Below are 11,320 nucleotides of genomic sequence, written 5' to 3' on the forward strand. Positions count from 1 at the left end.
TATGTTGGGAATAATGGCATATTATGATGTGACATTTTCAACATTTGCAGAGGGGTTTCTCCTTTTCAGAATTTTTTTTTTTATTAAGATTATTTCCCTCTCACTCGCTCTTAGAAAGGGCCTTCAGCATAAGAAACGGGAACTCTGCTGGCTTTCTCCAGATGAATTGTAATAGTATTACTTGCTAGGTAACTTTAAGTGCTTAAGTAACATTTTCTGTGAAGGGCTCCTCACTCTCCTTAAACAGAAAAAAAGGCTGCTCCCTTTCTCATCTGTCATTTTTATTCAGAATATGAAGGGTCCTTGGTGCTCTCTGAGCTTGCTTGTTTTCTTGCAGACGTTCTTTACCCAAACTAGTAACATCATCATCATTAGGACTGATGATGTTACCTAGTTTGTGTAATGAAATGTCTGCAAGAAAACAAGCAAGTTCAGAGAGCACCAAGGACCCCTCACTTCAACCCTGAGCTACAAATATCCTCCTTTATTGGTCTTCAGAATGTCAATTAACCATAAAACAAGGGTACAAAAATGAAGTCTTTGGTAGCTTCCAAGAGCCTTTTAGTTTGGATAGAACTAAAAATTGAATCCTTGCTTTGCATATTTGGGGGGGGGGAGGAGAATGTTAAAAGGAAAGATTCCTCTTAAATCATCTTGACTGATGTTCTTAAAACATTTTTGAATCACATTCTCCAATATATCCAGATCCTTCCCATTTTGAATATGGCCTTCACCACACTATGGCAAGTCTGATGTAGCCGCTGAGCTAATCATAGCTCAGCATTCTAGACTTATAATATGTACTCTCAAGTGGAAATATACTCATTCATGACAGGGTTTTATAAAGTTTGTTACATGAATTTCTACAACTTGAATAAAAAGCACCCAGCCATACTCATTATCTAACAAAAAAAAATCAAACCTACAATGACAACTGGTGATCAAAAGCAGCAATTGTTATTCTCATTGAATTGTGTTAGTTCTGTTCATCCTCTGACTGGTTCTTGTAGTGACAATTCCTCTGTATTTAAAGTGGAGTGGGCAGGCACGATGGAATCTGTTTGCTTATCCCTGTCATCTCCAATCTAGTGGTCTCTAAGTGTGTTACATTCTTTGTTATAGGCATGCAGCACTTCTGCAAACTTAGCTTGTCGCAAGTCAAACCACAGCTGATACGGACACCATGTGCTTCAGTTAAAATTCAGTTAAAAAGCTCCTCCCCAATATTTATAGAATACATTTTGAAATTTTCAGATGGCGCTCACTTATGTGCAGTCTCCTGCATTGCCATCTCATTGGATGTTCCTCTAAATGTGTTGGAACTCATGCTAGTCTACCCCAAAGGTACTTTTTCAAAAGGCAACTGGACTTTGTTTGTCCTTGAAGACGTTTTGCTTCTTTTCCAAGAAGCTACTTCAGTTCAGAACTGAAGAAGCTTCTTAGATGAGAAAAAAAAATCTTCAAGGAAAAACAAAGTCCAGTTGCCTTTTGAAAATACACCTTTGGGACAACCATGACCTGATGACTGAGATTCTCCATAGACATTATGCTAGTCTATGACTGTAATAAAGATTTGATTGCCATGTTGGAACTGCATGACACAGAATTCTTAACCAGCATGTCCAAAGACTTAGAATTATGGAATTACAGTTTCCAACACATTTGAGGGACTCCAGGGTGGAGACAGTGGGCAAAATGTCTTTGTTTATACAGACCTGCAGATGTGTAAATTTTTAATTTGCCCAGATTATTGTTTTATATTTGTGCTAAAGAAGTTTTAAGTCTTTTGTAAAAAAAATAATAATTCTTGCTAAAATATTCAGAATATATTAGTTTTAAAAAGTTATTTTTGAAAAATGTGCACAATAAATATTACTCTGCAATAAAGGCCTAATAAGCCATATATTTACATCCACCCATTATGCTTTCTTTGCTTTTGAAAGTACAGCACTTTCACTAGGCACTTCTGTTCTCCCAAGACTGCAGTGATGCAACTTTACATGTAAAATCCAGCCAGCTTCTTTCCATCATCCTGCATTTCCAGAGGAAAAGCTTGGACTAAACCTAAGAGTTCAACAACTGATCAACACCTGCTTGCTCTCCTTTATAAATTAATGATTGAGAGTCAGATGTAATCCATTAGGTCCACTTTCAGATGAAATTCCAGCTAGTAAAAAGGAGGCAATGAAACAAAGATGCATTTTTGTTTCATTCCTATATCAAAGCCATCACTGAACATTTAAATTATTTAGAGGAGTATCCCACAAAGGTGAAAAACAATTATACTGAGTGTTTCTTTTCACAGATGATGTGAGATTAAGAATAATTCTGCAGACATTGGCTGATGTATTAAAGAATAAAACATTTTCAGATTAATTGCTTTAAGAACAAAATTGTACAATTTGTAAACAGGCCCAGAAAAAGAACTTTGCCATTCAATTGATTTAACATGTAACAGCAAATTATTTTAAATATTGACATGATCTTCCATACCAGAGATAGTCATGTTGAAGATGCTACGAAAACTGGGTTTTTTTTAAAATCTTCTGCCGTTGTGGCTTTCCCCTCCCCCCCCAATAAAGATATCCCTGCAACATTAAAGTTACATGAAGCAAAGATATTAGCCCTTTATGGTGTTCAATTATGATGCTTCAGTTAAGCATCTTATATCACACATATTGATACCGTCCTCAGAAGGTATTAGAATTAAATATCTTTGAGGACAATACGAATGTGTGATATGTGATGCTTCAAATGAAAGCCTTTCTTACTAAAATGGAAACCAAGGAACAGGTTTATATCTTCAATTTTGACTGAAGTCGATTTTTGCACCGAAGGCCTTGTTCAACAAATTCCAGTCTAACTCCATATAGTAAATGAAAAAATATATTTATTTAGGTTTTCCCTGAAGAGATTAGATCCCTTGGGACTTGAACAAGTTCTTAACCAAAGAGTATTAGATGTGGGAAGCCAGAAGTAAAATTCTATAGGGAATTAATTCAGTTGCTCTGGAAGACCATTAAAGCACCTTAATTCTCTATTACTTTGGCACAACTTAACATCATGTCCTCAACAGCTGTTAGATTTAGTGAAATGCCTTGTGCAAAATGTGTTTGTTCCTGTAACCCCTGTGGGATCACTCTTCTTGTTTATCTTTATAGAGACTCATGCAACTCTATTACATCTCCTTTTATGAGATTTTCCTGGTTGCTCCAATGTCTAAGTCAGTGTTTCTCAACCTTGACAATTTTAAGGCATGTGGACTTCAACTCCCAGAATTCCACAGCCAGCATTGCTGGCTGTGGAATTCTGGGAGTTGAAGTCCACATGCCTTAAAATTGTCAAGGTTGAGAAACACGGGTCTAAGTGCTATTGCTATGGCTATCTTATAAGATAGCCAAATTTTGCTACTATTGAAATATGGAAACAGCTAGATAGAAAAACAGTTTTGTATATATTCCTAATTTACTATTAGTTGATCATAGTTTACCTAAATGTATTTGTTTTATTGGTTGGTGACAGAAATAAAATTCCCTCTAGCATCCAAGAAAGCCTAAGTACAAGCATTACTTTAAAAAATAGAAGTTTCCAAACAGGGTGTTCGGCCTTCAAAATAGGGCAGATTAATCTACTTTCAGGACTACAGCCTTGGTTGAAATCAACAAATCAGGTTGCCTTCACCAAGATATTTTTTGAAAGCCTGCCATTCATGTTTGAAGATAATCAGCTCATCTTTCATCTCACTTTCAGGAATGTCTACTAGTTGATACATATATGCAGAGAAAAAGAGACAAAATTGCTAATGGCCTAAAAATGGCCTTAAGTGCTTGGAAATTGTAGATAATGACAGTTATCCCTGGACAATTATTGGTCTTTGCTAATCTCTGAGTTACTGGTGCTTTTTTCCCCTTGTATCATTTGGTTTTTGCTAAATTCCCTTAGGCCACAGGCAGAAAGCCCTCTTCTCTGTTGGTAAGCCTGACACATCTCTCAGAAGGTGTGTCAAAATGTTATTAATCCGGGAATGTTCAATCTATTTTACACAAGCCAACCTAGATTTGCCTGGCTGCCTCTAGGTCATTATGGGATCATCTGTGCAGCAGATGCAGATCAAAGGAGATGCCTTCATTGACCAAATATTTTGAGGCTTACTATTTAACAGGAACTTTCTGCCATCTAGCCTTCTGTGATGTTAATGTGGAGGAAGAAATGCAATATTCTATTTGAGTGTTTCTTTGTGGCACCTTTGAGACTGCCTTAACTACACATTCATAAGGCATGGCCTTATCACATGTAAAGAATATATGGACCGAAAGTTCATATCTGGAAGATCAAGGACCTTCCTGGAGTGAAGTGGAGAAATCTTTTTTGGAACACATATGGCAGGAGTGTGCTATTAGTTAGAGACAGATCTGGTCATACTGGAATGGGATGTACTCTTTTAGGCTTATTCTAAAATGAATTGGTCTGAGATGCAAAATAGACTATGAGAGAGAGATTGAAATTACAAACAGCTATGATTCTATTTGGTTAAATGTGCATATGCATTATCATGCATTAAATAGAGATTAAGCAATTTAAATTGAATCTCTATAAAACTAGTTCTAGTTTCAGCATCTTTATCACTCAGGGAGGAAGATGTCCATAAAAGATTATGTTCAACCTTTCTGACACTCTAAACTTGGGGTGTCCTGGGTTTCTAGTTTTGTAGCCATGTCTAGAAGCTCCCTGTTCAGCACAATAACAGAATAACCAAGTTGGAAGGGACCTTGGAGTTCTTCTAGTCCAACTCCCTGCTCAAGTAGGAAACCCTATACCATTTCAGATAAATGATTGTCTAATTCTGGACATGGAAAGGGCTGTGATCTTTAAGACAAAGGTTGTAGATGGAACTAACTTCATATGATTAGGAGGGCTTCTGAGAATTTTCTCCAACTTCCCCCAACAGTCCACTATGCCTCATCAAAATCTGCTTCAAGAGGACTACAGCTGATTTTGCAGTTGAAAAAAGATTGTAGGAGGACAAAAAAAATGCTCCTTCCCAGTTCTTGTGATTGGATAGTTTGAATAACAGAAATGTTCTAGTGGATTCTACCTTCTGTATCCTTAATTCATCTCTTTCTTCCTGAATTTGTATTAAATACTAGTGGGGCAGACTTTTCAATCAATCAGAATAGAGCTTGAAGGGACCTTGGAGGTCTTCTAGTCCAACTCTCTGCTGAAGTAGGAGACTGTATACCATTTCAGATAGATGGCTGTCCAGTCTTTTCTTAAAAACCTCCAGTGATGAAGCACCTACAATGTCTGAAGGCAAGCTGTTCTATTGGTTAATTGCCATCCCTGTTAGGAAGTTTCTCCTTAATTCCAGGTTACTTCTCTGCTTGATTAGTTTCCATCCATTGTCTCTTGTCTTGCCTTCTGGTGCTTTGGAAAATAAGTTGACCCTCACTTCTTTGTGGCAGCCCCTCAAATACTGGAATACTGCTATCATGTCACCCCTACTCCTTCTTTTTTCTAGACTAGCCAAACTCAATTCCTGCAACTATTCTTCATATGTGTTTGTCTCCAGACTAATATGGGTTAGTGAAGTATTTGGCAGCTAAAATGTCTACTCTGGCTACATATATTTGGATACTGTTAGGAATGCCAACTGTAGTCTATGAAACCTTAAATAGTTTTAGAATCTTACCTTGCCTTGCAAACCAAATTCTTCCAAATTGAAACAGACCCGCATATCAGATTAATTACTGAATGAACTGACTGGCTTCATACATCATGATCAATCAAGTATATGCAACTTTTCAACACCAAGGCCACATGTAGGCATTGCATGGGATACTGTGGGCTTTATTATTATTACTCTCCATGTGCTTAATTGTTTCTCTTATCATTTTACAACTTTGGGCAGTTGCACTCATGGCTTTGGAAGGGTACCAGTGGTCCATCAGTTGTAAGTTGTACACCTTTGCATCTGGCTTACATAAAATGCTAAGCAGAAAGCCAATAAAGTATATTGTACTTTAATGCAATTTGCAAACTCACACAATTATTTAATTATATATGGTATCAATGGGAAGGAGGCAATAGCATTATTTTATTTGGAGCAAGCTACTATCTTTAGATGAATATAATTTGAAATACCTTTGTTTTTTCTCTTAATCTTATTTTCCCTTAATCATCTTCACCCAGTTGAAACTCCCTAATTTTTACTGCTTAGTCCACAAGCCAGTTAAGATGAAATAATTGGATTTAAGCTGATTTAGTCTAATTGACTACAGTTTGGGCTAAATCATCTTAAACCCACATACTTTAGCAAACTAAGCTGCAGTTTAAAGTGGGGGCTAAAGAGAGTCACAGCTGTTTTTTCTTTCTTTCTGTTTTAAGATCTATCACGTTTCTAAATCCTTACTTTATTTCCATAATAAAGCATCTCCTTCTTGTCTTTTTGTGGATTAGAAGACAGAGATTGCATTGCTGAATTAAGCAAAGAATTGGCAGGCCAGGCTTCTTCACTCAGATGGATTGGGCTTCAAATACCATTCTGCCAATTAGCCTGACAATGAGGTGTTGTGGTCCAAGTTACTCAACTGGACAAGAAGTTGAGGAACGTTGATCTAGCCTACAATTCTGTTTACACTGTGAAGTCTCTTGGAAGATGAATAACAGAGTCAAAAACTGCTGGCGTTTCTTTTGCCATTGTCTCCCTTTAGCAGATACACAATTATACCAGGTAGAATTGAATGAAAGGAGCACCACAGGTGACCATTCAAAGGCAATGAGTGTGACTATGCACATGCCTGCTGGGATGATGCATGGGATGTTGTTATATATATAGTTAAATCTAGTGTGTTAAAATAATAATCAGATAATTGCTTAAAATATCACAATCAAGATTATTGGATGAAACACTAAATCAGAGATACACAGGATCACTCAATGCTGAAGATATTTCAGCTTTGGCAATCAGAAATATCTGTACTGGGTTTTATTAACTAGTATAGTTGTTTATATGATTTATACGTAATTGACTCATATATCAGCTGCAGAAGCTTCATTTTACATTCTTTACAAAGAACATGGAGCTTCACCATAGAGGTATTCAGTCTTCAGCAGGACACTGTAGAAGATCCATCTCAAATACTGATGGCAGAGATAAAAAATTCCTCCACATCAAGGTTAATGCCTGGCGAATACAACCTCTCAGCTTTTCTAATCTTGGTTTCTTTACCAATCCTTCTGAAATAAAAAAATAAATAAAATAAAGACTTTGGTGCAGCTATGGTCCAAAGATTGCTTTCCTTCTTATAGTATTTCAATAATTATTCCTAGACTTCAGGCCAGGACTAACAGCTTATATCTTTGATCTCACCTCTACCTCCAAAAGTATAAACTTTATTTGGGAAAGAGTTTTCTGATTAATGGTATGTGGAAGTAACTCTTATTAAAAACCCAAAAACCAAGAGTAAGAGTAATCACCTCTAGATGTAGTTGGTAATGCTGCTGCTACAGCATTATATTTGTATAACAAAGTTTCAGCTTGCCCAATGGTGGCAATAACAGTGACACTGTTTTGGTGCTGGCCTTCAGCCAGTCAAGGTCTTCATTTATTGTAATGAATTTGTGTCATTAATACTTTGGATATGCACAGCAATTGCAAAGTAGTACATTAGTAAAAAAGCTATTGCATGGGGTGCCAGCATTTTATTGCTGTGGCTGATTTACAGGACGATAAGCAACTGTGCAATTGTCCTTGAGGATAGAAGAAGGGCATCTAGTACTAGAGAAGTAAGGCAAGCAGACTGGTCCACCCTGAGAGGCAAAAACCAGGAGACCATCCAAGTCTTATATACTGTGGTTGGCTTCTTAAACTACCTTCACCTTAATATAAGTGTAAATCAGTTGAGGAACCATAAGAGACACATTTACTTATTCTAATCTGCTTCAGTTCTGATGTTCAGAGACAAGTGCCCATGTTTATGAAGCTAAACTGATGCCATCTGTGCATAGGCCTAAGGCAGAGAAGAGAACATGAGGTGTCTAGGAAATAGAATGCAATACATGAATGTGGAAAGCATGAACAAGAGTGACCCATGTGCTAATATGCTATTAACAGTAATAATTGTTTTTAGACAAAGTCTCAATTACTTTTAGACAAAGCAGAAAGTATCACAACCCTATATTGCATGGGTCTTCAAACTTGGCCCTTTTATGACTTATGGACTTCAACTCCTAGAATTCCTCAGCCAGCGTGCCTGGCTGAGAAATTCTGGGAGTTGAAGTCCACAAGTCATAAAAGGGCCAAGTTTGAAGACCCCTGCTATATTGGCTTGGGAGAATTATTTAGCTTTATCCCCTTCTAGCTGTTCAAAATCACTCCTTTTTAAAAACAGTCCTCCTAGATTCAGAAGGAAAGAAGTTGTGCTTTCTATCATTTCAGCACAAAGGAACAAGTACCTCAAGGAATACAGTTATGAGCATATCAGTAGTTATTAAAACTATTTAAAAAAAAGCTATGCATCCCCATCCAACATTATGTTTGTATTCACACTGGACATTGAAGCAAGCCTCTTGTGATTGCAGTTTGTCAACAAAAAAAAGTCATTCATAGATTTTTCTCCATATTTATCTTGATCCCAGAAATGAACCCATGACAGTTGCTGATGAAAGTTTGGAAAGAGGTAAAATATCAGGAAGGACTAAGTGGAAGCTTCTAAGTTACTTTTGAATGATTATTTCATACCATCTACTCATAATAGAAAGCATAATTTTATATTCATATTGATATAACTTTTGATATTCAAAATATTTAAAAGCCAAAGTAGGGATTAAGACTTGATCTTTACTCAAAGGGTCATATTTTACTCAAAGGTGCAGAAATAGTTTCATAGTAGTCTTTAGTAATAATGCTTCCTTATACTTACCTTCTCCTTACAGTATTCCTAAACATTAAATGAGCAGCAAAGCAAACATGAATGGATCATATGTCATTGTTTCTATTTACTTGCAATGAACGCTTCCAAATATTCTTGGAAATGTACTACTGGATCACATGTACATCCATTGCCCTCTCATTAGGGATATCATCACACTAAATAAGCGTAAGCTGCCAGCCATGTGCTGGTAGGAGGGAACTTATTCAAAGTGCATAGATAAATATGAGTCTTCTTGGGGGATTGAGTAAATTAATGAAATATGCCTGATCCTCAGAGCCTCTTTTTTATGGTCTTTCCTTATGGAAACAAAGAAAACTACTTTATATCAAATCTAGTTATCAGATCAGTCTCAAGGATGAACAGTGTGATGCCCACAGATGGCACCCATCAACCTATTTTTTTTTTAAAAAAGTAAAACAATAATGGAAGAGTTTGATCTTACATGAGATTTTAAAATCCTTCTTCCTATCTTCTTCTTTCTTTTCTTTGAGCATTCTCATTAGTAGAGCACCTCAGTGGTAGAAACCTCATTGATCCCTACTTTTACATGTAGTATAGTCTGTAAAAGGTTATGCTATGCAGATTATACCATATGGTATAGTATAGTATATCAAATTTGTATACCTAGCCACCCCATTAACACTATACTATAAATCATAAAATCTGGTCATTTTCACATTATGCAATATGGAAGATCTTCCAGTCCAGTAACCAATTTCACAAAGCTTATATTAAGAACAATACCTTCCTTCTTAATATTTTTCCACATGGATTTAACTGTTGAAAAACCTTCATTCATTTGCTATAAAACTGTATTTTGAAGATTTAAAAAAATACTGTTTAACATTCAGAAAGAAAAAAAAAACATTGGGGAAAAAAGCAAAGCAAATAAAAAACTAAAAAAAAACAACCCATGAGATAATATTGGCCAGTCTTTCCATTATATCAATGGAAGAAATGCATATCATCAATCAAATATTTCAATACAGGCAGGCAGTAAGCTTTCCATGATAGCAGAATAGTTTTTACAATACATCATGTTCAATAAATACAAGGTTCATTATCTACTGGTGGATTTCAGATGGTGGATATATGATTAAAGAACATATTAACATCTTTACATATCTTTCTACTTTTCAAAACAACATTAACAATTGGGCATTAAACTAAAATGGGATAAAACGGGGCAAGCCTCTATCATAAGGGATGTCCCTTCCATCGTTTTCTTTTTCTCAATAATATTTATTCTTTTCACAATATGTATACCCTCCAGTTCACACAAATCAAACAATTTACAAGAACATGATTAAAACATACATCCAAATCAAAACTCACAACCACTATGAAAAACAAAAACACAGCAGACCATTAGTAATGAGCTAAAAAAAATTAAAAAATGAAACCATAAAATATAAAAATCATCCATGATTAAATAATATAGTCTTAACTGCCTTGCAAAATGTCAGCTAGGAGGACGTAACATGTAGCTTCAAAGTGAGGATGTTCCAAAGTGCAGGGAGCATTATGGGGAAGGATTGCCTTCAGCTCTCACGCAGGCACAGAGCCCCAAGCCTTGCCTCATGGACATGGCAGATTCTACTTGGAGATGGTCCTTAAACGATGCAGAGCTTTTGTCAGCCATCCCAGGTAAACCAGAAAGGAAACACCACTACATGAGCTAGTTCTATGTTATTGTAAGACTACCTTAACAGAACATTTCAAGTCTGAAGGAACAAATATCCTACTACCATTTTAAACCACCTGATCAATTAGGGCAGCTCCTTCCCATGTAGTTTCATCTGATCATTAGGTCACTGGGAGTTCCTCCTTCTCTCGTTTGATCATTTCCTGGGCAGTATCTCTTCCTCTCCTTTCTTAGAATCATTCTTGCATATCGTTACAGCTCTATTGTTCAGAAACAGGTTTTTGAATAGGACTTGGAAACCATTGTAACCAATGAAGTAACTAGATAATAGGTAGGTGGCAGTTTGTACCCACTAACATCCTGGCAACTATACATAGTAGCGATTGCCATTTCTGGGTCATTTTCAGGATAGAACATATTGCACTAATCTAATCTTGTAATGATGAGGACAAGAGTTATAATGACCACAGCTGGCAATTGAAGCATCCCAAAAACATGAAAGAATCATATATTGATTTTGTCTTAGGATCAAGAGAAACATAATTATTGTCAAGACCTTTAACCAGTGATTTCTTAATATGGGGCACTGCAATTTTTCATCCCAAGGTTCTTGCAAATAATTAGCCTCTACCTTAGTAATGCTGTTTAATTGCTCATAAGCAAACATATAATTGGAATTATTCAAGCCTATTTCACAGCTAATAACAGTTCAGAGTTTTAGATGCTGCTAGTGCATCTTCTA

The sequence above is a fragment of the Protobothrops mucrosquamatus genome, unplaced genomic scaffold, assembly GCF_001527695.2.
Source record: "Protobothrops mucrosquamatus isolate PMUCROS unplaced genomic scaffold, P.Mucros_1.0 scaffold724, whole genome shotgun sequence".
Classification (NCBI taxonomy): Eukaryota; Metazoa; Chordata; class Lepidosauria; order Squamata; family Viperidae; genus Protobothrops; species Protobothrops mucrosquamatus.